The sequence below is a fragment of the Wyeomyia smithii genome, chromosome 2, assembly GCF_029784165.1.
Source record: "Wyeomyia smithii strain HCP4-BCI-WySm-NY-G18 chromosome 2, ASM2978416v1, whole genome shotgun sequence".
Taxonomy (NCBI): Eukaryota; Metazoa; Arthropoda; class Insecta; order Diptera; family Culicidae; genus Wyeomyia; species Wyeomyia smithii.
The window spans coordinates 239,093,688-239,103,535 of NC_073695.1; the positions used below are offsets into that span (position 1 = coordinate 239,093,688).

The window sequence follows — 9,848 nt, forward strand, 5'->3', positions numbered from 1 at the left end:
TTTCTCCCCTGACGTTTAAACCTTTTCTAACCCTTGAGTCTAGACACCAACCGTTTTTGCATAGACATCCACCCTTTTCGCATACGTATCGCATTCGTACGGGATACGAATGGATTCGTACGGCCTTTGTACGTAAAAAAGAATGGCATTTTCGAACTCATTCGAATCCAAACTTTCGTACGAATGTAGGATACGAACGTAAACAAGAATGAAGGTGAATAAGATCAAGCGTTACGGAATTCCATTTTTATATAGTAGATATATATATATATATATATATATATATATATATATATATATATATATATATATATATATATATATATATATATATATATATATATATATATATATATATATATATATATATATATTTGGCAGATAGCAGAGCTGTATGCCACCACGGGTCGGTATTTGGCGATTACCGTAGGCCACGGAAGTGCTAACTGCAAGAACGCAGTCCCGGACCATCAGCGAGAGCTAGCCTAGGTTGTGGTGAGACTCAGGCATTGGGCCGCCGAATTCTCACAAAAGCCACATTATCCGGAAGCAGCTCTGACGGAGCGAATAGTGCCGCTCCCACCACCCAAATGCACTAATTCGCCCATTGGGATTGATGCCAGTAAGTTCCCAATTACGGTAACTGGTCGCAACGCCATATGATAAGAGTCGGATTTCGTTTTCGTACCACGATTCTGGGCTGGCACCTGCGCCGAGCTCTCTTAGTAAGGTCGTGTGACAACGGCTTGAAACGGCGAGACAACAACCGGTGCAGGGGTCTCCGTCCCGTAAAACCTGGCAGGCCTTCCAGTACGTTCCAAATTCATTGCCCGGTGGGAACCGGGCAGGAGTGGGATCAGATGTCCTTTCCTGACTTGCGCCGGTCGGGGGTGTCATAGTTGCTCATAAGGCGCTATGGCAGCCGCCCCTAGCCATGGCCTCACTGCTTCGGCATAGACTACCATGGGACCAGATAGGCGACCACTCCAGTATGGATAAGGATAGCGGCTGGAAGGGGGACCCACTTAACAAAAATGAATAATGAACATAATGAAGATCAACAATTGGGCGCAGATGGGTTGAAAAACCCGTTTGCACGAGGAGGCATCCAGAGGTCTCCGCCGAGAAAGGCGGAGATGGATGCAGTAAAGGACGCCTGCGAAGACGGCAAAGGCAGTACGCCTACCGGATCGACGCAAGACATCGCAGTGGCTGGTCCACTGTTGATAAAGGCGGTCGGAAGACAGCGAGACACGCTACCGAAGGTAGTAGCGCTGTCGGAGCAGCTCGATGCCATAATCGAGTTTGCGAAAAGTCGCACCAACACGACGAAGTACCTGAAGCAGGCTCTCTACATGCTTCGGTCCTCCGTCGATGCTGCGAAGGAGGAGCACGCCGAGCTCAAGGCAAGAGCGGTGGCTGCAGAGAAGAATGCAACGGAGGTGACCGGAAAGGCGACGAAGTCGGTCCAAACGGACACCTGCATGTTTGCAGCGGTTTGCGCCTCCGGGTCAGCCGCAAAAAGAGCAAGGCAGTCTCCGGGGGAAGCCCCCGAGAACAGCAAGAAACGGTTGGTTGTGCTAAGCCCGCGAGATAGCACACCAACGGCCTCCAAGTCCGCCGAAAAGTCTGCCGAAGTGGCAGCTACGGGAAACCCTTGGGTTACCGTGGGAGGAAGGAAGCGCCAAAAAGACAGCAAGCGCAACGACGAGAAGGCGACAAATCGCCCAAAAATGGGAAAGAAGGCGCGAAGCAGGGGCGACGCCCTCATACTCAAGACGGAGGGGTCCAAGTACTCCGAAGTCTTGAAGAAAATGAGAGGCGAAACCCAGCTCAAGGATCTGGGAGCGGATGTGCGGACCATCCGTCGTTCTCGCACCGGCGAGATGATCCTTGAGCTCCGTAAGGATGCTAAAAACAAGGGCGCTGCCTACAAGACGGTAGCCGAGCAGGTCCTCGGGAAAGATGTGCAAATTCGGGCACTCACCTCAGAGGTGACTCTCCAGCTCAAAAACCTGGATGAAATCACCGAGAGGTGCGATATTGCACAGGCCCTCAAGGAGAAGTGCGGAGTGGAAGTAGCCACTGGGGTAATTCGCCTCCGAAATGGTCCAGCGGGGACCCAGGTGGCCACTTTCCGGCTTGCATCGGCCGATGCAACTCTGGCCCTGAAGACAGCCAAACTTAAGGTTGGCTGGTCAGTATGTCCCCTGAGCATACTCCAGCAGCCGGACGTTTGCTTCAGGTGTTTCGAGGGAGGACACAAGTCCTGGACCTGCAAGGGGCCCGATAGGAGCCAGTTATGTAGGCGTTGTGGTGGTGCTGGCCATAAAGCTAAAGACTGCGGGGAGCCTCCCAGGTGCTTGGTATGTACTGGAAAACGGGACGCCAAGCACTTTATGGGAGGCCCACGGTGCCCAGCCGGTAAGGCGGCCACGAAACCACGGGCGTGAGGGTGACACAATTGAACCTGAACCATTGCTATGCGGCACAGCAGCTGCTATACCAAGCAGCGTCTGAGTCGCGGTCGGACATCGCAATCGTATCGGACCCCTACTGCATTCCTCCCGGAAACGGTAATTGGGTTGCAGATAAGTCCAGTACGGCGGCCATATGCACGACCAGCAAGTTCCCGGTTCAGGAGGTTGTGTCAACCTCAAATGAAGGATACGCGGTTGCCAAGGTGGACGGAGTGTTCTACTGCAGTTGTTATGCTCCGCCGCGTTGGTCTATCGAAAGGTTCACCCAGATGGTCGATTTGTTATCTATGGAGCTGACGGGACTAACACCCTTAGTAGTGGCGGGCGACTTCAACGCTTGGGCTGTTGAGTGGGGAAGCCGCCGCACGAACCGGAGGGGCCAGATCTTGTTGGAAGCTTTGGCAAAGCTCAACCTAGATCTGGCCAACGTTGGAACCAAGTGTACTTTCAGCAGAAATGGTGCGGAGTCGATCATCGGAGTGACGTTCTCCAGCCCAGGACTGATCGTGAACTGGAGGGTAGACGATGGCTACACCTATAGTGACCACCAGTCGGTCTGCTATAGCGTAGTCCAGAACGTGAGGCGGCAGGCGACGGGTAGAGCCAATACTCCGACCGTCCGCGGGTGGAAGACATCGCATTTCGATGCCGAGGTATTTGCAGAAGCAATGAGAAGAGAGCGCGAGGGGGGCTCCGCCCGAGTGCTGACCAATTAGTTGCCACATTATCGCGGGCGTGCGACGCCACCATGCCTAGGACCCGCCAACCTAGGAATGGTAAGTCACCGGTATACTGGTGGACCGACGCGATAGCGGACCTCCGTAGCGCGTGCCTCCGTGCAAGACGGATGTTGCAACGTGCACGTACCGATGCACAGAGGGTAGAGCGTCGTGTAGTATTCGGATCTGCAAGATCGGCGCTTAAAAGTGCGATAAAGGCGAGCAAAAGGGCCTGCTTCGATAGGCTATGCGCGAGTGCCAATACGAATCCGTGGGGCAACGCCTACAGAGTCGTAATGCCGAAGACCAAAGGCGTGTTGGCGCCTGCAGAGCGGTCACCAGCGATGCTGGAGCGTATCATCGAGGGACTCTTTCCACGACACGAGCCAAATCCTTGGCCTCCGGTTGCTGAGTCTCACGTCCGACGTTCCAGTATCTCAGACACAGACCAGGGATGGTCGGCCAACCTGCTGGGCATCCAATCCGTGAGAGACGGCAGCCGTGCAGAGGTTGTGGAGGAGGTAAGGGTTACGAATGAGGAACTCATCGTGATCGCCAACTCCCTAAAGGTGAGCAAGGCACCGGGACCGGATGGAATCCCGAACTTGGCCATCAGGACGGCCATGCAAGTGGCCCCCGATCTATTTCGAGCAGTCATGCAGAAGTGCCTGGATGACTGCCTCTTTCCGGACAGGTGGAAGCGACAGAGATTGGTGCTGTTGCCGAAGGCTGAGAAACCGCCAGGGGACCCATCGGCATACAGACCTATCTGTCTGCTGGACACTACGGGCAAGGTGCTTGAGAGGATTATCCTCAACAGACTGGTGAAGTACACAGAGGGTGTAAACGGTCTGGCAAGTAACCAGTTCGGCTTCCGGAAAGGTAGATCCACGCTGGATGCTATTCTCTCTGTCACCAAGACGGCAGAGGTAGCACTCCAGCGTAAGAGTTGGGGCATTCGCTATTGCGCAATCGTCACGCTTGACGTGAAGAATGCATTCAATAGCGCCAGTTGGGACTCCATAGCGCTCGCGCTTAGGAGCATCCACGTACCGGTGTCGTTGTACAAGATTTTGGAAAATTATTTCCAGAATCGGGTACTAGTTTACAACACGGAGGAGGGTCAGAAGTGCGTCCCAATCACCGCAGGGGTACCGCAAGGTTCCATCCTGGGCCCGGTGTTGTGGAATGTCATGTATGACGGGGTGTTGAAACTAAAGTTCCCTGTAGGGGTTGTGATCGTCGGTTTCGCAGACGACATCACGCTAGAGGTCTACGGCGAGTCGATCGAAGAGGTCGAGTTGACGGCCGCGCACTGCATACGCAAGGTCGAAGACTGGATGCACTCTAGGAAACTGGAGTTAGCGCACCATAAAACGGAGGTTACGGTTGTGAACAACCGCAAATTAGAGCAACAGGCGGTGGTCACAGTCGGTGACTGCACCATTACCTCAAGGCGTTCCTTGAAGCTCTTGGGGGTTATGGTTGACGATAAGCTCACATTTAAGAGTCACGTCGACTATGCCTGTAAGAGGGCTTCAACGGCCGCTGCAGGACTATCTCGAATGATGTCCAATAGCTCAGCGGTATATGGCAGCAAGCGTAAACTTCTTGCCAGCGTGGTTTCGTCCATACTTAGGTATGGTGGGCCAGCGTGGTCCAAAGCGTTAGGTACCAACAGTCATCGTCGAAAACTGGAAAGTACCTACAGGCTCATGTGCCTGAGGGTTGTGAGTGCGTACCGTACAGTGTCATACGACGCAATCTGCGTCCTGTCCGGCATGATGCCTATCAGCATAGCCATTAAGGAGGATGTAGAATGCTTCGATCAACGTGACACAAGGGGTATACGAGGCACCAGAAGGTCATTCTCGATGATCAGATGGCAGCAGGAATGGTCCAATTCCGCAAAGGGTAGATGGACGCATCGACTTGTTCCGGACGTATCCGGATGGGTCGGGAGGCGCCATGGAGAAGTTAACTTCCACTTGACATAGATTCTGTCAGGTCATGGTTGCTTCAGGCAGTATCTACACAGATTCGGGCATGCGGGGTCCCCCATGTGTCCCGAGTGCGCGGATGCGGAAGAAACTGCTGAGCATGTCTTCTTCGTGTGCCCTCGTTTTGTGCATGCGCGGAGCGACATGATGGTAGTGAGCGGGCCAGACACCACTCCGGACAACCTATTTCGGAGGATGTGTAAAGACCCAAACATTTGGAGGGCGGTTTGTACAGCCGCCTCTCAAATAGTTTTAGAATTGCAAAACAGGCGACAGGTTGACCACCGACACGCCAGTGTTAGCTAACGGCCAGTCTCCAGGTTAGTTAGCTAAGTTAGCAAAGAGATCTATAGAACCAAGAGGGTGCACAGAGCACAAAAGCCGCTCCCCGAAGCAATACCTAGCGGTGGTCCCGGGGAGTATTATGGGCTGGAGACTGGAGGGGTTTTAGTGGGTCCGGTCACTGATTCAAACCAACCCCACACTCCCTGAGGTTGGTTACCTCAGGGGTTTGGATGCAAATTTCCCCTCCACCTGAAACAAAAAAAAAAAAAAAATATATATATATATATATATATATATATATATATATTTACTTTTCTTTTTTCGACTCTAAGCAAAGTCATGCTATTTTTTAATTTTAATTTAAGGAGTAAATGTAGTACTGAAGATAGAAAATTAAACTAACTGAAAATATGATTGTAGAAACTACGAAAAATATAGTTCAGCAGGTGGGACTCGAACCCACAACTAGTTGGAAGTTGTGGGTTCGAGTCCCACCTGCTGAACTATATTTTTCGTAGTTTCTACAATCATATTTTCAGTTAGTTTAATTTTCTATCTTCAGTACTACATTTACTCCTTAAATTAAAATTATATATATATATATATATATATATATATATATATATATATATATATATATATATATATATATATATATATATATATATATATATATATATATATATATATATATATATATATATATATATATATATATATATATATATATATATATATATATATATATATATATATGTATATATATGTGATTATTGAGCTAAACTAAGTTCGAAACATACCACAAAAGATCAATACAATGGTCGCAGTGGCTCAAATCCTACGAAAAAAAAAGGTCGAAACGCTCAAAACTACATGCACACTAGCGCTGCGTTGCAGCTAAATTTCGCACTATACTGTCCGCCAATTACAAGCCTCTGACCTTCTGAGCAACTTTGCTGAAGACCACAACTCTCTGGGTTTCCGGAATCAAGAGATAGCGTTACATTAATCTGCCCATATCAAGTGATGCTAAACTTTTCGGGGTGTTGCAATATTCAAACTGGATGTTGCAATACGCAGTAAAGCGATTCTAAACTTATGACGGGTAGTGTATATAAGGTACAAGCTAGAGTAATTTTTCTAACCTTACGAAAGCATGCATGCATGTTTAGCTCAAGATGGTTTAGTGCTACCTTCAAAACTCAAACCTTTTTAATATTTATATTTTTGTATACAAAAATCGGCATCAAATAGTTTTGAAAGGCTGCTTACATACTATTACATACGAAAGTTTGTGCCTTCAATTGAAAGTCTTAAGATATTTATTTCATCGTATGGAACTGCCACTTGCGTAAAATTGCGTAATTTGGAGAGGGCTCACGTGAAGGTATCACCAAAAATATCGAAATATGTCAAATAACTTTTTTATTTTAGGTGATTAAAAATAACAATGCTTAGCATAGACATGCATTTTTGGATGGCTTAAAACTTTGTAGAAGGTTTAAAAAATAAAAGAGAAATCTAAGAAAAAAGTTATAACGGCAAAGTGTCTAGTTTTGATATCAACTAAAAGTTTGTCGAAGACACCACTCGTCTATCTCAATCTGATGAAAAAGTAAATTCTCTATCTCACTTTTGGGTGGGTTGATCACTCATCTTTCTAGAACGAAATATGCATTTTTGAATACATTGAAACTTATCCGAACATACATTATGGCTATAATCAACATTTATATTGCTATTCAATTAATCGCATGAAAACGGCAAAATAAAACACTGTGCGATGTGACGAGAGAAATGTTAAAATCATTAAGCATCCTGTGTTTCAACAAAATGTCCCGTCTAGAAATACATCCAACGAAACGTGTCCCACGCCTTTGAAATGCCCCGCGGTTTCAACAGAATTGAACCACCTATGTCATATTTTTTCACTGCGACACTGTGATTCTTAGACTATCATTCTACAATCATTCTACTCATTTATCTGCCTCTTCACATCTATAACAGTTAAATCAAAGAAACGTAGGTACTAATATTACGCTGTCGAAACTTGATCTTTCTGTTTGTTGGACACAGACTTTGCGGCCAATTATTAGTATACAGAACAATTGCGGAACTAACGCTCCGATTTTATTATAACAATCTCTCCCAGGGTGGGTTTTAAAGCTATGACCACTGGCTTGTTAGGCCAACATCGTACCTTGAGACAAGCTAGGAGGTCTTAAGCTTAGATCAAATTTGTGCCGAAAAAAGGGTGTCCTGATTTCTACCTCTGACTAGATGGTATCCCTATACAGTAAGGTCGCTTTTTACGCGGTTTTTTTTCACGCGGGTTGCTTTCCTCCATTATTCAAAAACGGTACAAGATATCGACCTCATTTCAATCACGTTTTTCGTTTTTGGCCACGAGTGATCATATATCAGTTTTCACAATTTTGGTGTAAATACTCAAAATTTAAAATATTGCATTTTGGTCTCTAGATTGGCCACTATCATATTCAAACGAGATTTTAACGTTTTCGGACGGTTTTCTTTGTTATATTTGCAACTCAAAAAAGTCGTTTTTTACGCGGGCCCATACAAATTTGGAACGCATCCCCCGCATAAAAAGCGACCTTAGTGTACATTCGTAGTACTAATAATTAGGAAATCGGAACAGTTGTTACACTGTTCAAATAACAAAATACCTACAAATTGTCGTTCCCACACAGTGATACATGTCTTCAAGAAACTGGAAGTTGTGTCCTCTCAACCACGACGAAGTACTTTTTCTTGATCAAATATTGGTTAACTAATTTGATAACTTCGAGTCAGTGTGCAGTTCCACTTTAAGCCTTGTTGAGTTTCTAAACATTTTGGCATAAGTTAGCAAACCTTCGATTATCTTGATTAATTCCATTATGGTGCCTGATCGAAGCATCGTTGCATTTGCCTGAGGTACTTGTAATGAATTGCACCAGCACATTTCGCAGTAATATTAATCGCAAACTGTCCTGACATTTAATATATCACGCACATTAATGGAACCATCGGTCGCAGCTCCACCGCACGTTTCATCGTTCGTTCTATCGCCCACAAACCCTTTGCCCTCTAAATTCATTTCGGGTTTCACATCATTGACGCAGAATAAATACTGTTCCTTAATCAAATCAATCTTGACAATCAGCCGCACTAAAATACGACTATTCCTCGGTCACATAGTCGATCAGGTTGTTCATTTTTCGACAACAAAAATTGTCGATGTGTACAACAAAAATTTAATCCACCTCCGGACAGGTAGCAGGAATTTAATTCAAAAATAAGATCTCAGAATAGTAGGCGAAGCATTATTTATTTTTCATTATCTGTCACTCACAGAGGGTCTGACAAAAATTCCTGCATGGTATTAACAATTCACCTTTTTAGGGAAGTGCCCTACTTAGTCCTGGCCGATCGCTAGGATTTAACAATAGTACTAAACTGGCACGACACAGGGCGGCCTAACGCAAGTCCCGTCGCTGCTGTTTGCCATTGATGATGTTCTTCAAGATACGTTGCTCAGTGTCGGCTGGTTCTGAAATTTAACACACAAAAAACTCTTAGAAAAAGTGGTCCACAAATTCGCGAGAAAAAGACACAACGTTCACACACACACGCGTTTTGGCTAGTGGGTGTAGTTAATTAAATATCAGTTGTTAATTTTCTTTAGAATCAAACTTACCTGATGCTTAGGCCGCTTGTAGGCCAGGCTAATTTCCTTATCGGCGAGCGTCTTTTTGTGGACCAATTTATAACAATGGAACGAGCGCAAGTTGGTCGTGCTGTGTGACTCCTATAAAAAGTAGTTTTTTTTGAGAATGAAGAAAAACTATTCTGCAACAAAAGAACACTTACTGTGAAATTACTCTGTCGTAGCACTATCCATATCTGTCGGCTCACACCTGTTCACCCTTTCACTTATTACAATATTCACCAAAATTTAGCAAAATAAACTGCTCAAGTATGCTGTCCAAGTCGTTCAAAAAACGTAAACAGTCAAGTTTTAATGCATTATGCAGGCCCATGACCCGCTTATTGTTTTTGCATCGGAGTTTGTAAATTTGGTTCCAATTGCATATTTCGCCAAACAAATTCTATTTATAAAAGGAAAATTTTAAGTAACCGCGATAGTCTTGTGTTGTAGGCATACGTTAACTATAAATGTTTCTCAAAAAAGACCATTTTATTATGCAAATTATAATAAAAACATATTTCATTTTCTTTCATAAAAAAAACTGTTTGCCGTCAGGAGCCTCGCTCAATCGGCTTAACACACTCGACATTTCTCTCCTGACATTTAAACTTTTTTAACCCTTAAGTCTAGACATCAACCGTTTTTGCATAGA

The 9,848-nt window shown here is 45.6% G+C and overlaps 1 long non-coding RNA gene across 1 annotated transcript; it reads right to left on the bottom strand.

Moving 5' to 3' along the window:
- Nucleotides 1–8,765: 8,765 nt before the first annotated feature.
- Nucleotides 8,766–9,634, bottom strand: LOC129721751 (uncharacterized). The gene is made up of 3 exons (XR_008727460.1): nt 9,358–9,634; nt 9,185–9,295; nt 8,766–9,037 (listed from the first exon to the last, which is right to left on the bottom strand). It is a non-coding gene; the product is annotated as an uncharacterized LOC129721751 (long non-coding RNA).
- Between the last annotated feature and the right edge of the window lie 214 nt (nt 9,635–9,848).